We start from the raw sequence: 18,368 nt of genomic DNA, 5'->3' as shown, positions 1-18,368 counted from the left end.
TACAATCAAGATGCCAAATATCTATAATCTTTCCCCAGATCTGACAAAACTTCTGGGACCTTGAGGCAAAGAAAGAATTTGTGACTATCATTGAAACTGCCTTGAAGATGGCCATTAGAAAGTTGAACCCACAATTTTCGCTGAGAATCCAAATCCCAGGCCACTTTTTATTTGCTCGGGCTGAGGATTAAGAAAGACAACACAAAAAAGATGCTGTAAGTGCCAGTGAAACCAAATTTTGTGGCAATTTTGTGGGGACTTCTCCAAAGGACTTGCCCAAGCACAAGCAAAGGACCCACCAATAATCCAATGTACACTACACCCACATCAAACCTGCTGAAAAGAGCCAATGATGGTCCTGAGACACAAGCCTGCATAGAAAGACCCAGAGCCTGACATTTTTGTCCATCACAGCAAATACCTTCCTATTGTGGACATTAGGACAGAGGGGCTGGCAATATGCAGATGAGCTATTCCATACCAAGTCAGTCCAAAGCAGCAGGTCACAGGTCTCCTCTGCTTCCTCATGGTGGCTTCCAGACATCACAGGTGTAACACCTATTTACTGTGGGTGTCCTCTCCCTCTGTAATCCCTCTTCACTTCTATTCTGTATTCTACAGGGATTGGAGGCTGCCCTCCACACTCTAAGCCACAGAACAGGAAGGAATTTCAGCAGGGGATCCTGGTAAGTAATCAGCTACAATGTCTAGATTAGGGTAATGATGAGAGAAGTGCTGGCTAAAAAACTGACAGAAGTTCCAAAAGGTAAATTTCTATGTATTCACACCTAATCTTCTACAGTGGTGTAAAAAATTTCTACTATCCCTCATCATTGGCAAAAATTTTTGTCAAGTCCAACGTAATGTAAAGTGAGGTAGGTAGTTTTTTCCTCATGTCTACATCTTTGTAGTGATGGTTGAGGCCTCTACTGTGAAAGCAATTGTCACCCATGCAGGGCAGTGCCAAGGGCTGGTAGAGCTTCTCAACTGGCTATTTTCTCAATCTCATCTGAATCATCCATGTCTAATTTTTCTATCTCTTATTAAAATGCTCCTGGATTCTATTCAGGATGTTCATGCTGTGCTTGATAATGTTCACAGTCAGTCCCCTCTTGCCAAAGTGACCAGTACACCCGATCCAGTACAAGTAGATCATGTTGTCTGGGTTCCCATCCTTGTCCACAGGAAAATTGAAGTTGATAACAACAGACACTTGGTCAACATTGATACCACAAGCTCACACCTTGGGGGTCACCAGAACCTTCTCTTTACCCTCTCAGAAGCACTCAATAACAGCAGTTCTCTGCTCCACCATTATTTCTCCACTCACCAGGGCCTCTTGGGGGCCTTCTTTTGAGAACTCTGCTGTCAGTCAACTAGCTATTTTGCAGATATGGCAGAAGATCATGGCTTGAGCGATGGTGATGGCCCCATACAGGTTGCACAAGGTCTAGAACTTCTCATCTCTGTTACTGCACAGGTCATAGTATTGCTTGATGATGTCCAAAATCTCCTACTCACACTTTACTTTGATAATGTTGCTCAGAACTACTTTCTGAGCAAATTTCAACACAGCGACTTCAAACGTGGCAGAGAAAAGCAACATCTGGCAGTTCTTGGGTGGCATCCTCTGGATATGGATGCTCTGATCTTGGTGGCCCTGAGTGGCTATCATCATGTCAGCCTCATCCAGAACAAATATCTTGATTCTTTTTGTGTCCATTTGGAGCACTGGTCCAGGACGGTCCTTGGGGTACCAATGACAATCTTCTCACAGATCTTGGGTTATCTTTCCAATTTATTGCCACAAACAGCATAAGTTAGCTTCAGTTCAAGATAAAATTTGTCCATCTGTTAATTATTTTTCCTGTTTGAAGGGTGAGCACATATGTGGGGGAGAGGCACAAAAATTTGGGGGTGTCTCTTTGAAGGTTCTATTTGGCTGTTTTACCAGTACTGGGCAATTAAGTTCTGTGGAGGTTCAGGAAACATCAAAGGCAATGAATTCTCTTAAATTTTAGATGGACAGTTGAAACCCATGGCATAGACTCCTTGGAGAAGCTGTGGTTTTAGATGAAGCTCTTCAAAAGACTTTACTGAGGAGAGCCACGAAGTTCAGATTCCTTTGCAAGACTTCCACTTGTTTAGTGTTATCCACAAGTTTGCTTTGGATAAGCTTGTTGAGTAAAGACTGGGCAGCTCTGTCCTCTTTCTCTTCTTCATCTGTCTTACCTGCATTAGTATTGGTCTTGACAACAGCACAGACTAGGCTGCTGCTTCCTGTTCATCTACGAACAGGGCCACAAGTTGGTGGCCATGGTCCCCAGCTTGGGTGGGATGTGGCTGCTGGTGGGTACCCTGGCAGGCACAGTAGGATCTATGTTTAGCTTTTGCTAAACCATTTAAAAGTTAATTTCAAACATCACAACTTATTATATCAAAATAATCCTACATGTACTACTTAGAAATAATTTTCCTTGGGCTGGGGATGTGGCTCAAGCCGGAATGCGCTCGCCTGGCATGCACGGGGCACTGGGTTCGATCCTCAGCACACATAAAAATAAAATAAAGATGTTGTGTCCACCGAAAACAGAAAAATAAATATTAAAAAATTCTCTCTCTCTCTCTCTCTAAAAAAGAAATAATTTTCCTCGATTTTCATTATATAACCACAAGATCATCATCACATCTATGACAATTATAATTAATTCAATAATATCATCTAATATACAGTCCATATTCATAATTCCACAATTATCTCCCAAATACAATATGTTTTAACTCTCGACATAATTGAAGTTCTTAAATACATTTGCTTATGTCTTTTTAGTCATTTTAATCTAGGACAATTCTTCTGTTTCACCCATCCATTTTTAAATTTGTTTTTCTTTTTATTTACACATTATAGTAAATTTCAACATATTTATACAAACATGGAGTATATCTTATTATAATTAGAATCCCAGTCTTGTGGTTGTACATGATGGTGAGATTCAATGTGATATATTCATATATGTACAAAGGAAAGTCAGGTCAGAATCATTCCATTGTCTTTCCTTTTCCTATCCCCCTCCCTTCCTTTTATTTCCCTTTGTCTAATCTACTGAACTTCTGTTCTTCCCCTCCCTTCCTCCACTCATTTTAAATTAGCTTATATTATCTATGAAGTCGAGATCAACTAGTTGTCTGGCAAAATGTCATTGATTCTACTGATTATTTATTCTGATTATGCCTTTATGACTATATGCTAGTTAATGATGCTTGGCAAGTATACTTCACTGGTATTTTTTGTATTTAGAATTTAATTACAACCAGAAAGACATAATATTAGGAAGTCTCTCTACTTATAATACTAAATTTATCAGTTGATCACTGAAAATTAGTACAACCACTTTGGAAATAAGTATGGAGATTCTTTAAAAAAAAAAAACTAAGAATGGAATCACTATATGATCTTGCTATCCCACTTTCTGCTATATATCCAAGGGTTCTAAAATTAAAATACTATATGTATACAACCACATCAATGTTTACAGCAGCACAATTCACAATAGCCCAGTTATGGAATCAATCCAGGCGCTTGTCAACAGATGAATGGTTAAAGAAAATGTGGTATACATACACAATGCAGTTTTACTCAGCCATAAAGAAGAATGAAATTATGACATTTACAGATAAATGAGTAGAACTAGAAACTATCATAATAAGTGGTCTAAGCCAGACTTACAAAGTCAAAGGTCAAATGTTTTCTCTCATATGTTGAAGCTAGACCAAAATAAGAGGGAAAAGGGGGGCATATTCCACAAAAATTGAGGGGACATCAGAGGAGTAGAGGAAGAATCTTGAAAGGGAGGGAGGAGTGTTAGAAAAATGGAGGAATGGTAGAATGAAAATGATCTAATCATTATATATATATATATATATATATATATATATATATATATATATATATATATACATACCACAGTAAATTTTACCTTTATGTAAATCTGTAAAATACCAATTCAAAAAACTACATAAAGGAGTAACACCAGTTGAGTAGAGGAAGGGAACAGAGGGAAGGAGGAGGAAAGGGAAAGGGAAAGTATCAGAGACTAAAATGGAGCAACTTATATTAAAAACAAATTTGACTCTATCAGAATAAACCCCATTTTATATGTAACTATAATGTACTAATAAATACATAAAAGAGAAAAATGCTTCTGTTATAATAAATGCTATATGTGATAGTTTCTATTAGTGATAATTAATAGTATCTATTAGAATCTGTTAATATTAATAAATGGTTGAATTAATCACAGAGTTAAGGCAGAATTGTGATTTATTACTATTCCCTCAATATTTATTCATAGACTATCTTTTGTAAAGAAGTTTATCCTACCACCATATATACATGTTTAACAAATTGCCTTCCTTTACTTTCTCCAACTTTTTAAAGAGTAGCAATATTAACTCATATTTCTGTGAAAATTAAATGGTTATTTATGCTATCATTACTGTTCTTTTTCATGATAAAATTGCCCAATGTTTGCCAGCAAGAAATCCCTAAAGCTATCTCATGTATTCTTTTGACATAATTTTGTTAGGCATTTAGCATGCATTTATTTTCTGATATCACCAAATTATTTCAATAGCCTTTATGATTTACAAAAATTACACAATGTCAACATCCAGAAAACATAGAAACAAAAAAAGCACAAAGATGAAGCAAAAGTCAAATATACCCTGAGGTGACCATTGCTATTAGCAATACTACCAGTTTATATATATATATATATATATATATATATATATATATATATATATATATATATCCATTTTATATTAGTGAGATCATGTCACAAAATTGTCTTATGCATTATTATTTTTATTGATTAAATAGTATTTTGGCATTTAAATTTGCCATAGTTTATTTAACCAGGTCTTATATTGTTCAATCTTAACCATTTATTCAAGATTTCAAAATTTTTCATCAAATGATTATAAATAATACTATATTATAAATTAAAAAGCCTTATGTGCTTTATAAATCCATTTCAATTTCATAAATCTACATTTGAGTTTACTTTTAAATTTCTTTTAAAATTATATCTATTATAAATATTCTTATTTTGGATTTTATATATTTTTGTTATCAAAGTATGATTTACACATATAAAAATATCATCCTTTTAAAGAATATAGTTCTATTAATTTTGACTATTAATATCAACACCACCAAAGCTTACGTATATAATATAGTCATTAACCCTAAAAGTTTACTCTTATTCATTTACAGTTAAGGTCCCCGTATCTCCTAGTAACAACTTAGCTAGTTTTCTCTATACAGCTATGATTTTTCCAGAATGTCTCATAAGTGGAATCACACAATTTATATCCTTTTGAGTCTAGATTCTTTCATTTTGCATAATGTTTTTGAGATTCATTCATGTTGTTACATTATTAGTAGTTCATTATTAGTAGTTCTTTTTTTTTTTATTGCTGAGTGGCATTCTATCGCATAGATGCACTGCAGTTTGTCCATTCTCCAGTTGATAGATATTTGGCTTATTTCCAGTTTAGGACTACTATGAATAATATAGCTATGACCATTTTATGGCATTTTATATCTTTGTGTGGAAGTACCTTCATATTTTTAAAGTAAATATTTAGGAGAAGAATTGCTAGGTCACATGGTAAATTTATTCCTAGTTTTTAAGAAACTGTCAGAATATTTTCTAAGGTAACTGTACCATTTAGCTTTCTCACCAGCAATAAATGAAATTTCCCCGTGCTACAACCCTGCAGTCATTTAATGGTCTTTTACATTTTTTTACTTTCTGTTGCATTTATAATGGTAACTTATTGTGGATTTAAATTAACTATTCTAATGAAAATTATGTTTTATATATTTTCTACTCTTGTTGACCATTCATGATATATTCTTTGCTGATATGTATGTCACAACCTGTTCTCTATTTTGTTCTTGTTTTTTTTCTTGCTATTGGAATTGTGAATGTGCACATAGATTCTATATGTTAATACTTTTTCAATTATAGTTATTTTAATTATTTCCCACTCTGGGATTGATTTTTTAATTATATTAACAGTGTTATTTGAAGAACAAAAGTTCTTAATTTGGATGAAGTCCAAGTTTATCTTGTTTTCCTTTGTGCCTCATTATTTTCTCCTATTTATTTATTTATTTTTATACTTAACCCAAGTTTAGAAAAGGTTCTCTCCTATGTTGTCTTCTACAAACTTTATCCTTTTATCTCTTATGTTAAGGAATATTATTCATTTAAAGATAAGTTTTATATATGGTGTAAAGTAAGGTTTGAGATTCCTTTTTACAAAAAGACATTCAATTTTCATGGTATCTTTGGTTTAAAGGTTATTTTTTTTCTCTCCATTGTTATTTCTTATTACTGCAAATACAAAGTAAATGAGCATGTGCCTGGCACAGTGCTGCATACTTGTAATCCTAGCAGATCAGGAGACTAAGGCAGGAGGATCACAAGTTCAAACCCAGCCTTAGCAACTTAACATATACCCTAAGTAACTCAGTGAGACCCTGTCTCAAAATATTTTTTAAAAAGGACTGGGGATGCAGCACAGTGGTTAAATGACCCTGGATTCAATCTGTTGTCAAAAAAAAAAAAAAAAAACTTACTTCACCATATAAGTGTGGATATATCTCTATTGTGGTCCATTGATCCGTGTGCTTATCTGTATGTCAGAAACACAATTTTATGGTTATTTTAGGTAAATAATAATATTGAAATAAAGGTCTTCCTTCCATTCCTTCCTTTATTTAAAATTCCTCATTGGTTATTCTTGTTTCCTTGCATTTTCATATACATTTTGGAATTAGCTTGTAATTTCTTTCAAGACAAAGATTTTGACTGAGATTATATTGAGTATTTAGATCAATTTTGGAAAAATAGATATCATAATAGTATTGATTTTTTTGTCATGGATGCAATGCAGTTCACCATTTATTATGGCTTTTCTTAACTTTATAAACAATGTTTGGTAGTTTCTGTGTATAATTTTTCACATATGTTGCTAAACATCCCTTAAGTGTTTCATTTTGGTTTGCAAATGGTATTGTTTTAAATTTTATATTCCAATTTTTATTATTAGCCAATCAAAATACAATTGATTTCTTTCTTTTATTCTTATTTATTTATTTATTATATATTTTAAATTTGTTCTAATTAGTTATGCATGACAGTAGAATGCATTTTGACACATTGTACACGAATGGAGCACAATTTTTCTCTCCTCTGGCTGTACATGGTACAGAGTTACACTGGTAGTGTAATCATACATGTATAGAGGGTAATAATGTCCATCTCATTCCACTGTCCCTTACATCCCCACACCCCTTGCCACCCTCAGCATAATCCAAATTTCCTTCATTCTACCATTATGGATTAGCATCTGCTTACCAAAGAACATATTCAGCCTTTGTTTTGGGGGGTTTGGCTTATTTCTCTTAGCATAATATTCTCCAGTTCCACCCATTTACCTGCAAATGCCATAATTTCATTCTTCTTCAAGGCTGAGTAATTATTATATTGTGTGTATGTACCATATTTCCTTTATCCATTCATCTGTTGAAGGGCATCTAGGTTGGTTCCACAGTTTAGCTATTGTGAATTGAGCTGCTATAAACATTGATATAGCTGTGTCACTGTAGTATGCTGATTTTAAGTCCTTTGGGTATAGATTGAGGAGTGAGATAGCTGGGTCAAATGGTTACATTTCCAGTTTTCCAAGGAATCGCCATACTGTTTTCCATAATAGTTGCACCAATTTGCAGTCCCACCAGCAATGCGTAAGTGTAGCTTTTCCCCCCCACATTCTCACCAACACTTATTGTTACTTGTATTCTTGATAATTGCCATGCTGCCTAGAGTGAGATGAAATCTTAGAGTAGTATAGATTTGTAACAAATACAATTGATTTTTGTATATTCACTTGTATTTCTAAACCTAAACCTATCTCTAGTTCTAGTAGCTCTTTCATTGTTCTCCTAGGATTTGGTTAGTGATTGTGACACATTTGAGTAAAAACTTTTACCTTTCCAAGTGGTATAAATTATGCTTTTTTTCTTGCTTTATTTAGCTCATTAGGACGTCCAGAAAAAAATGTTTAATAGAATAAATTATTCATCTTTTGCAAATTATAGTATGTTGATTTTAACTCCTTTGGTCATGTACCAAATAGTGGAATAGCTAGTTCAAATTGTGGTTCCATTCCTAGTTTTTTGATGGATTTCTTTATTGTTTTCCAGAAGGATTTTATAGATATACAGTCATACCAGCAATAAATAAGTGTACCCTTTTCCCCACATCCTCACCAAGATTTATTGTTACTTATATTCCTTTAAAAAATTTGTTCTTTCTAAATATGCATGACAATAAAGTGTATTTTGACCAATTTTATGTACATAGAATAAGTATAACTTTTTCCAAATAGGATCCTATTATTGTGGTTGTATAAAAAGAAGAAAAATCAACATCAAAAACACTAGAAAAGAGGAAATAATTAAAATCATAGCTTAAATTAACAAAACTGAAACAATAAAAAGTAACTTAGAAGTCAAGGGAACAAAAAGTTGCTACTTTGAAAAAATAGACAAAATTGACTAACTCTTAGCCAGAATAAAGAAGAGAAAGAGATTGAAATTACAAATTACTAAAATTCACAATGAAAATAGAAATATCACCATGAAGATGAAATACAGATGATAATCAAGAAGTACACTGAAAATCTATACTCCATTAAAATAGAAAATAATGAAGACATTGACAAATTATTTTTGTGTTTCTATTAAGAATATCACTGGAATTTTAGAGACATATATTCTACCCAAATTAAATCAGGAGTGTATAGAAAATTTAAACAGATCAATTTCAAGCAATGAAATTGAAGATGCCTTGAAAAGCTTACCAACAAAGGAAAGCCTGGGACCATATGACTCCTCAGCTGAGCTCTACAAAAACTTCAAAGAAGAAATTTCAACAATACTCTTCAAATTATTCCATGAAATGTAAAAGAAGGGAACTCTTTAAAATGATTCTATGAAGCTAGTATCACCCTGATACAGAAACCAGACAAAGAAATATCAAGGAAAAAAAATTTCAGGCCAATATCCCTAATATTGATGCAAAAATTCTTAATAAAATCCTGGCAAATCACATACAAAAACATATTTAAAGATAGTGCAACATGATCAAAATGGGGTTCATTGCAGGGATGCAAGGTTGGTTTAACATATGGAATTCAATATTTGTATTCTTCATAATGGTCATTCTGACTGGAATGAGATGAAATCTCAGTGTACTTTTAATTTGTATTTCTCTGATTGCTAAAGAAATTGAACATTTTTTATATATTTATTGATCATTTGTACTTTTTCTTTTTTAAATATATTTTATTAGTTGTTAGTGGACCTTTATTTATTTTTATATGGTGCTGAGGATCAAATCCAGTGCCTCACAAATGCTAGGCAAGCACTCTACCACTGAGCCACAACCCCCGCCCCTATACTTCTTCTTTTGAGAAGTGTCTTTTCAGTTTTTTTTTTATCCATTGATTGATTGAGTTATTTGGTTTTTGGTTGTTAAGCTTTTTGATTTCTTTGTATAGCTTGGAAATGAATGCTATCTTACATGTAGATTGCAAAGATTTTCTCCCACTTTTACGCACTACCTTCAAGCTCTTGATTGTTTCTTTTGCTGTGAAGAAGCTTTTTAGTTTGATACAATTCCATTTATTGATTTTTTAAAAATTTTACTTCTTGCACTTTAAAAGTCTTCTTAAGAAAGTCAATTCTTGAGCTGATATGTTGGAATGTTGGGCCTAAATTTTTCTTCTAATAGGTGCAGTGTTTCTGGTTAACTTCCTGGTCTTTGTTCCTCTTTCAATTGAGTTTTGTACAGGGTGAATGATAGGCATCAAATTTCATCTACTACATCCATATGGACTTCCAGTTTTCCCAGCACAATTTATTGAAAAGGCCATCCAGTGAATTTTTGGTGCCTATTTCTAGTATGAGATAACTGTATTGATTTAGGTTGTCTCTGTTTATTTTATTCTATTCTATTGGTCTTCATGTCTGTTTTGGTGCTAATTCCATACTGTTTTTGATACTATAGCTCTGTAATATAATTTATGCTTTGGTGTTGTGATTCTTCCAGCTTCACTTTTTCCATTAAAGATTGTTTTAGCTATTCTAGACCTCTCATTTATTCAAATGAAACTCATGACTTATTTTTGTGTTTCTATTAATAATATCACTGGAATTTTAATGAAGATTGCATTAAATCTGTGTAGCACTTTTTTTAAACAATATTAATTTTGCCTATTTAAGAACATGGGAGATTTTTCCATCTTCTTTTTTATTTCTAACTGCTTTTATTTTTTAAATACATGACAACAGAATGCATCACAATTCTTATTACACACATAGAATACAATTTTTCATACTTTTGTTTGTATATAAAGTATGTTAACACCAATTCATGTCTTCATACATGTTCTTTGGATAATGATTCCACCATCATTGCTAACTCTCTGCCCCTCCCTTCCCCTCCCACCCCTCTACCTTATCTAGAGTTTGTCTATTCCTCCCATGCTCCCTCTCCCTACCCCATTACGAGTCAGTCACCTTATATTGAAGAAAACATTCACTATTTGGTTTTTTTAGGGGGGGATTGGCTAACTTCATTTAGCATTATCTTCTCCAACTGCATCCATTTACCTGCAAATGTTATGATTTTATTCTCTTTTATTGCTGAGTAATATTCCATTGTGTATACATACCACATTTTTTTTATCAATTCATCCACTAAAGGGCATATAGGTTGGATCCACAGTTTAGCTATTGTGAATTGTGCTGCTATAAACATTGATGTGGCGGTGTCCCTGTAGTATGCTGTTTTTAAGTCTTTTGGGTATAAACCGAGGAGAAGGATAGCTGAGTCAAATGATGGCTCCATTCCCAGATTTGTAAGAAATCTCCATATTGCTTTCCATATTGGCTGCACCATTATACACTGGTATAACAAAACTGTACTAGTTTATGGTGGTATAACAAAATACCATAGTTTGGGTGACTTAATTAATGCACATTTATTTATCTTTGTTCTGGTGGTTAGAAGTCCAAGATCAATTTATTATCAGAGTTGGATTCTGTATGAGCCTTCTTGCTACCTTCACTCTGCTTCCCCCTTTCTTGTTTCTGCTCTTCCTCCTCCACTTCTCCTGTTTAGGGATTTGAACCTATAGTCTTGTACATGCTTCACTTTATCTTATAAGAACACTGACCTACTTGATGGGGTTCCATCATGACCTCATATAAACCTCTTTACCTCCTAAAGACCCTACCTCCTAATACCATCACCACGGGGACTGAAAATTCACGTAGTTTAATTTTAAATTTTGAGAGACACAAATATTCAGTTCCTAAAACTGGCTAATACTCTCTGCATGGATACGTTTAACCATTCATCAATTTATGGACATCTAGGTTGTTTTCACTTCATGGTTATTATGAATATTGCTTCTATGAACATTCATGTAAAAGTTGTTGTGCATAGGTATATTCCTTTCCTCTTATATATAAACGTAGATTTGATAGATCATATGGTAAGCCTATGTTTGATTAAAAAAGAGTTTTCAAATTTTTCTCTAAAGTGGATCTGCTATTTAACATTCCCATCAGCAATATATGATGGACAAAATTTCTCTACATCTTTGCCAATAGTTATTTTTGTCTGCCTTTTACATTATGGCCATTCTAGAAGGTGTGAAGTGGTACATGTTGTGCTTTTGATTTCCATTTCCCTGATGGCAAACAAGCCATTTTTACATCTACTTTGGGTAACAGCTATTAAAATATTTTCTTTCTTCTTTAATTGGTAATGTTTATTGTTGAAGTTTTTCTAATACACTGGATTTAATTCCCTTAACAAATATAAGATCTACAAGTACCTTCTTCCAGTCTATTTGTTATCTTTTCTATTATTAGTAACATTAATTGTGCACAAAAGTTTTTAATTTTGCTTAAATCAAACTTATTCATTTTTAAAATTTTGCCGCTGTTTTGTGTCAAATATAAGAAATGTTTACCTAAAAGAATTATAAATATTTCTATCTACCATCTTCTAATAATTTTATAATATTTGTTCTTACATTTAGCTCCAAAATCCATTTTGAGTTGATTTTAATGGGTGGGGTAACATGGAGTTTAACTTCATTCTTTGCTGTTTGTATATAGTCTTATTTCAGCAATCAGTTTTTTAAAAAGCCATTCTTGTTTATTAGTTCTAGTAGTTTATAGTGGATTCTTTAGTATTATCTATATGCAAGATCATGTCATCTGCAAATAGAGCTAGTTTAAATTCTTCCTTTCCAGTCTGGATGCCTTTCATTTCTTGATTTTGCCTAATTGCTCTGGCTAGAACATCCAGTACAATGTTGAATAATAATGATACAAGTGGACATCTTCGTCTTTCTTTTTATATTGAGGAAAAAGCATTCAGCCTTTTACTTTTAAGTATGTTGTTAGCTGTGGGTGTTTCATAGATGCACTTTATCAGGTTGAGGAAGTTCTTTTTATTACCATTTTGTTGAGATTTTATGATGAAAGAGTAATGGATTTCATCAAATGCATTTCTCTGTCTATTGAAATCACATAGTTTTTGTCCTTTACGATGTATTACATCAATTGACTTTCAACTGTTAATCCAAATTTAAATTGCTAGGATAATTTCCAATTAGTCATTTTCAAATATTGCTGGATTTGATTTTGGAGTAATTTTGGAGCATTTTTGCACCTGCATTCAAAGAGATAGGGATCTGTTGTATTTTTTCCTTGTGATATCTTTGCCTGGATTTGGAACAAGAGTAAGAGTAGACACATATAAGAAGTGAGGTATTGACACCTAATTCTACTTTGGGGAAGAATTTTTGAGGTATTACTGTTAATTCCCTTTAAATTTTCAATAGACATTACCACACAAGTTGCTTCAGTCTGGAATTTTCTTTATAGGAAATTTTCAAATTTATAATTCATGGTTTTTACTAATAAGTCAATTCAAGAATTCTATTTTTTCATGAATTTGGGTTATATCTAGAAATTTATGCATTTAACTAAATAATCTTATTTGGAAGGACATCTAGGTTGTTTGCAAAGCTTGGCTACTGTGAATTATGCTGCTATAAATATTGTTGTGGCTATATTCATACAATGGGTTGATTTGAAATCTTTTGTATATATATCAAGGAGTGGGATAGCTGGGTCATATGAATCCCTACAGGATTTTTAGGAATCTTCATACCACTTTCCAGGGTGGTTGCATTAATTTGCAATTCCATCAATAATGCAAAAGTGTATGTTTTCCATAACATCTTTGCCAACATTTATTGCTATTTATGTTCTTAATAATTGACATTCTCACTGAGTTGAGATGAAATCTCAATGTATTTTTGATTTTCATTTCCTTAATTACTAGAGATGTTGAGCATATTTACATATTTGTTGGCTATTTGCATTTCTTCTTTTGAGAAGTGTCTAGTTCTTTTGCCCATTTATTAATTGGGTTATTATTTTTTGTGTGTCAAGATTTTTGAGTTATTTATATATTATGGATATTAATGTCCTATTTGAAGAGCAGGTGGCACAGATCTTCTCTCATTCTGTGAGCTATCTTCATGCTCGTAATTGTTTCTATTGTTGTGCAGGAGATTTTAATTTGATTCCATCACACTTATTAATTTTTTGTTCTATTTCTTGTATTTTGTTGGGCCTACATTTTGTTCAAGTGGTTGTAGAATTTGCAGTCTAATCTCTTTGTTCCACTTAGAGTTGACATTTGTATAGGGTGAGAAATGGTATCAATTTCATTCTTCTACATATAATTTCCAACCACCATTTGTTACAAAGCCTATCTTTTCTTCAACATATGTTTTTGACACCTTTGTCTAGTATCAGACAACTATATTCAGATAGGTTCATCCATTTCTGTGTCTTCTATTCCATTGGGATTCATGTCTATTTTAATGCCAGTATCATACTGTTTTTGTTGCTATATCTCTGTAGTATAATTTGAGGACCAGTATTGTGATGCTTCCAGTATTGCTTCTTTTGCTAAGGAACGTTTTGCCTATTTTGGGTCTCCTATTTTTCTAAGTTAATTTTGTAACACCTTGTTCTACTTCTGTGAAATGTCATTGGTATTTCCATGACAGATTGTATGGAATCTGTATAATGCATTTGATAGTATGGCCATTTTCATAACATTAATTCTATCTATTCAAGAATATGAGAGGTCTTTTCATCTTTTCTCTTATTTTTTAGTTATAAAAGACAGTAGAGGGCTGGGGTTGTGGCTCAGTGGTAGAGTGCTTGCCTAACATGTGTGAGGCCCTGGGTTCGATCCTCAGCACCACATAAAAATAAATAAATAAAATAAAGGTTTTTTGTCCAAGTACAACTAAAAAATAATTAATTTTTTAAAAAGACTGTATAATTCTTTTGTGACATAATTATGTAAGCATGGAACATATCTTATTCTTTTTAGGACCCTGTTCTTGTGAGATTAACTGTTTTGTTTTTATATATAAATATAAGAAACTTATGTAAGACTCATCTCATTGTGTTTTCTTTTTCTATTTCCCTCCCTTCCCTTAATTTCTCTTTTCTAACACACTGAGCTTTTATTCTCACCTCCCCCTTATTGTGGGTTAACTTCCATATATTACCAAAAACATTCAATCTTTGGTTTTCTGGGGCGGGTTTATTTCATTTTGCCTATAATCTCTGTATCCACCCAATTACTGGTAAATGTCATGAAGCCATTCTTCTTTGACACTGAGTCATACTCCATTGTGTATATATATCACATTTTCTTGATCCATTCATATGTTGAAAGGCAAGTAGTTCGGCTCCATAGCTTAGCAATAGCGAATCGAGCTTCTATGAACACTGATGTGGGTATATACAGTGTTTCCTTTTTCTAAGGTCTTAAATTTAGTTTTTAAGAATTCTACAGCTTTCATTGTAGAGGTCCTTCACATTCTTTGTTATATTAATTTCCAAGTATTTTTTAAAGGTTGCTGTGAAAGACATTGAATTCCTAATTACATTTCACTGGTTTCATTATTGAAACATAAGAAAGTGGTAGATTTATGTATATTGATCTTATATTCTGAACCTTTGCTAAGTTAGTTTAACAGCTCTAGAAGTCTTCAAGTAGATTCTTTTTATCTTATAAATATAGGATCATGTCATCAGCAAAGAGATAATTCAAGTTCTGTTTTTCCTATTTGTATCCTTTCATTGTTATTTATTTATATTTCATAAATGGACACATATTTTTATTGTATTTATTTTTATGTGGTGCTGAGGATTGAACCCAGTACCTCACATATTTTCAGCAAGCACTCTACCAATAATCTACACCCTCATCCCCTGTATTTCTTTAATTTCATTATTTTGCATAATTGCTCTGGCTAAAGTTTCAAGGACTATATTGAATAGGAATGGTGAGATTTGGTAACAATGTTGTCATGCTTTTAGTGGAAATGTTTTCAATTTTTCTCATTCAGTATGGCATTGGCCTTCAGCTTGTCATATACAACCTTTAAAATGTTGAAGTAAGGGATTGGGAGTGGCTCAGCAATAGAGCACTCACCAAGCACATTCGAGGTGCTGGGTTTGATCCTTAGAACCACATAAATTAAATAAGTAAAATAAAGGTATTGTGTCCAACTACAACAAAAAGTATATTTAAAAAAATGTTGAGGTAATACTTCTGTAACTAGTTTCTCTAATGTTTTAAAGATGCATATTGGCTGAAGTATGCCAAAACATTTTTCTGTTTGTATTGAGATAATCATATGATTCTTGTCCATTGATTTGCATGTTTTGAACCAACCTTGCATCCCTGGACTGAAACCCACTTGACTATGGTGCATTATTTTTTTAAATTTGTTTTTGTATGTGGTTTGCCAATATTTTTAAAGAGTCTTTGCACCTGTGTTCATCAGGGTTACTGAACTGAAGTTTTCTTTCTTTGCTATGTATTTATCTGTTTTTTGGTATCAAGGTTTTTCTCTCTTCACAGAATTAATTTAGCACCATTTTATCCTTTTTATTTCATATAATTATTTGAGAAGGATTAGTATTTCTTCTTTAAAAATCTTGTAGAACTCTGCTGAGAATCCATCCTGTTCTGAGCTTTCTTTCTTCACTGGAAGCCTTTTGATAGCTGCTTGAATTCCATTACTTTTTGTTTTTCTATTTAGGTTTTCTCTGTCCTTTTGGCTCAATTTGGTAGGTCATATATCTCAAGGAGTTTGTCAGTATCTTCAGGATTTTCAAGCTTATTGAAGTGTACATTTTCAAAATAGTTTCTGATGATCCTCTGGATTTCAATAGTATCTATAGGGATATTTTCTTTTACATCTCTAATTTTATTTGATTGAGTCTTTTTTGCCTTCATTTTGTTTATTTTAACTATGGGTTTATGAATATTTTTATTCTTTAAAAACAAAGTCTTTGTTTCTTTGATTCTTTGTATAGTTTTTATTCTAAATTTCAGTGATTATTCTCAATTTCATCTGATTATAATAATTTCCTGTCTTCTACTGATTTGGACTTTTTTTTTCTTTTTTTATATGGCCTTCAAGTGTGATGTTAGATTATTTATTTAATATCTTTCTAAATTTTTAAATATTTGAACCCAGTTATATAAACATTTCTCTTAAAACTATTCATACAGTCCCAGAAATTTTGTTATATCTTTTTTCTCATTTGTAAGATTTTTTTATCCTCTGATTATTTGTTGCTATCCATTTGTAATTCAAACACTTTTTCTCCTATGATCATTTATTGCTATCCATTTGTTATTCAAAATGATATTATTCAAAAGAATATCATTTTGACTCCTGCTGTTAGAACGGTTTCTGTTTTTTATCTTATACTTTTATTCCATTATTATCTGATTGGATGCAAGGAATTGACTGTATTTTTTAATTTGGTTAAGATTTGGTTTGTAACCTAAAATATGATCAATTTTAGAACATAGTCAATGCATTCTTGAGAAAAAAGATGAATTGAGTTTTTGATGGATAAAATATTCTATAAATGCCTGTTAGGTCTATTTGGTTAATAGTATGTTTTTAGATCTAAAGAATCTTTATTAAGTTTATGTCTGGATTACCTATGTAGTGGTTAAAGAGGTGGGATGAATTTAGTGAGTACTATTGTATTGTAGTCTATTTGATTCTTTATATTGAGAGAAGAATCATTTTAGTATGTATATGCACCATTGTTGGGGAATATATGGTTAAAATAATTATAGCATGTTGTCATATGTTAATCAGTAGGAAGTGACCTTTTTGTCTCTTCTTATTAATTTTGACTTGATGTCCCTTTTGATGGGCTACCCCTGTTTGTTTATGGGTACAATTTGCATGGAATATATTTTCCCATTCTTTCACCTTCAGTCTGTAGATGTCTTTGTAAGGTGTGTCTCTTACAAATGATGTGTTGTTGGGTTTTGTTTTTAAATCCAATCTGCCAATCTATAAATTTTCATAGAAGAGTTTAGACTATTTACATTCAATATTTTTAGAGATTTTTTTTTGTTATTTCCAGCCATTTTGATTTATTTATGAGGATTAATTCAGGCTTAGTTCTCCTTTAATTGACTATTCTTCTAGTGTAATGCATTACTATGCTGGTTATTATTTTTATATTTCTTCATGTAATATGTCATTGAGTATGTTTTTTTAGTGAAGGCTTTGTGTTTATGAATTCTTTTGTTTTCTACTTATCATGGAAAGTTTGTTTCATTTTCAAATGAGAAATATAATTTTTCTGAGTATAATATTACTATTTCATGGCCAACCTGCCAACCTGCTGACCCATGCAGGAGCCCAGGTCCAGGGTTAGGACTACCCCCATGGTCCCCAGAAGAAGTCCAGGCCCAGATCTAGGAAAACCCCTGTGGATCCCTGCAAAAGCCTAGGCCCAGATCAGGCCAGGACCACCCTATTTCACCTGCAGACACACTCCAGGCCCAAACATAAGACCAAACTTGCCAACCCAGGCAGGAGCCTAGGCCCAGTCTCTGGACCACCTGGCTGACCCATGTGGGAGCCCAGATTTAGCCCCATCTCTGAAAGTGGTTACATCCATCTTGGGATGTACCTGCTGCTACCTTGATTTACCTATGCTATTGCCACCATCATCTTTAGTTGCAGTAGCATCCATCTTGGGACACTGGCAAGGGACTGGAAGCCCAACACCAAGAGGAGGTATAGGTAATCTGCACAGACACTATGAGATTATAGGTAGAAACTGTAAT

At 32.8% G+C, this 18,368-nt stretch overlaps 1 pseudogene; it reads right to left on the bottom strand.

Annotated features, from left to right (window-relative positions):
- Positions 1–983: 983 nt before the first annotated feature.
- Positions 984–2,055, bottom strand: LOC101971253 (ATP-dependent RNA helicase DDX19B pseudogene; annotated as a pseudogene).
- Between the last annotated feature and the right edge of the window lie 16,313 nt (positions 2,056–18,368).

Source organism: Ictidomys tridecemlineatus, chromosome X (assembly GCF_052094955.1).
Source record: "Ictidomys tridecemlineatus isolate mIctTri1 chromosome X, mIctTri1.hap1, whole genome shotgun sequence".
NCBI lineage: Eukaryota > Metazoa > Chordata > Mammalia > Rodentia > Sciuridae > Ictidomys > Ictidomys tridecemlineatus.
The sequence above is the reverse complement of the archived record's forward strand: the minus strand, read 5'-3'. Positions and strand labels throughout refer to the sequence as shown.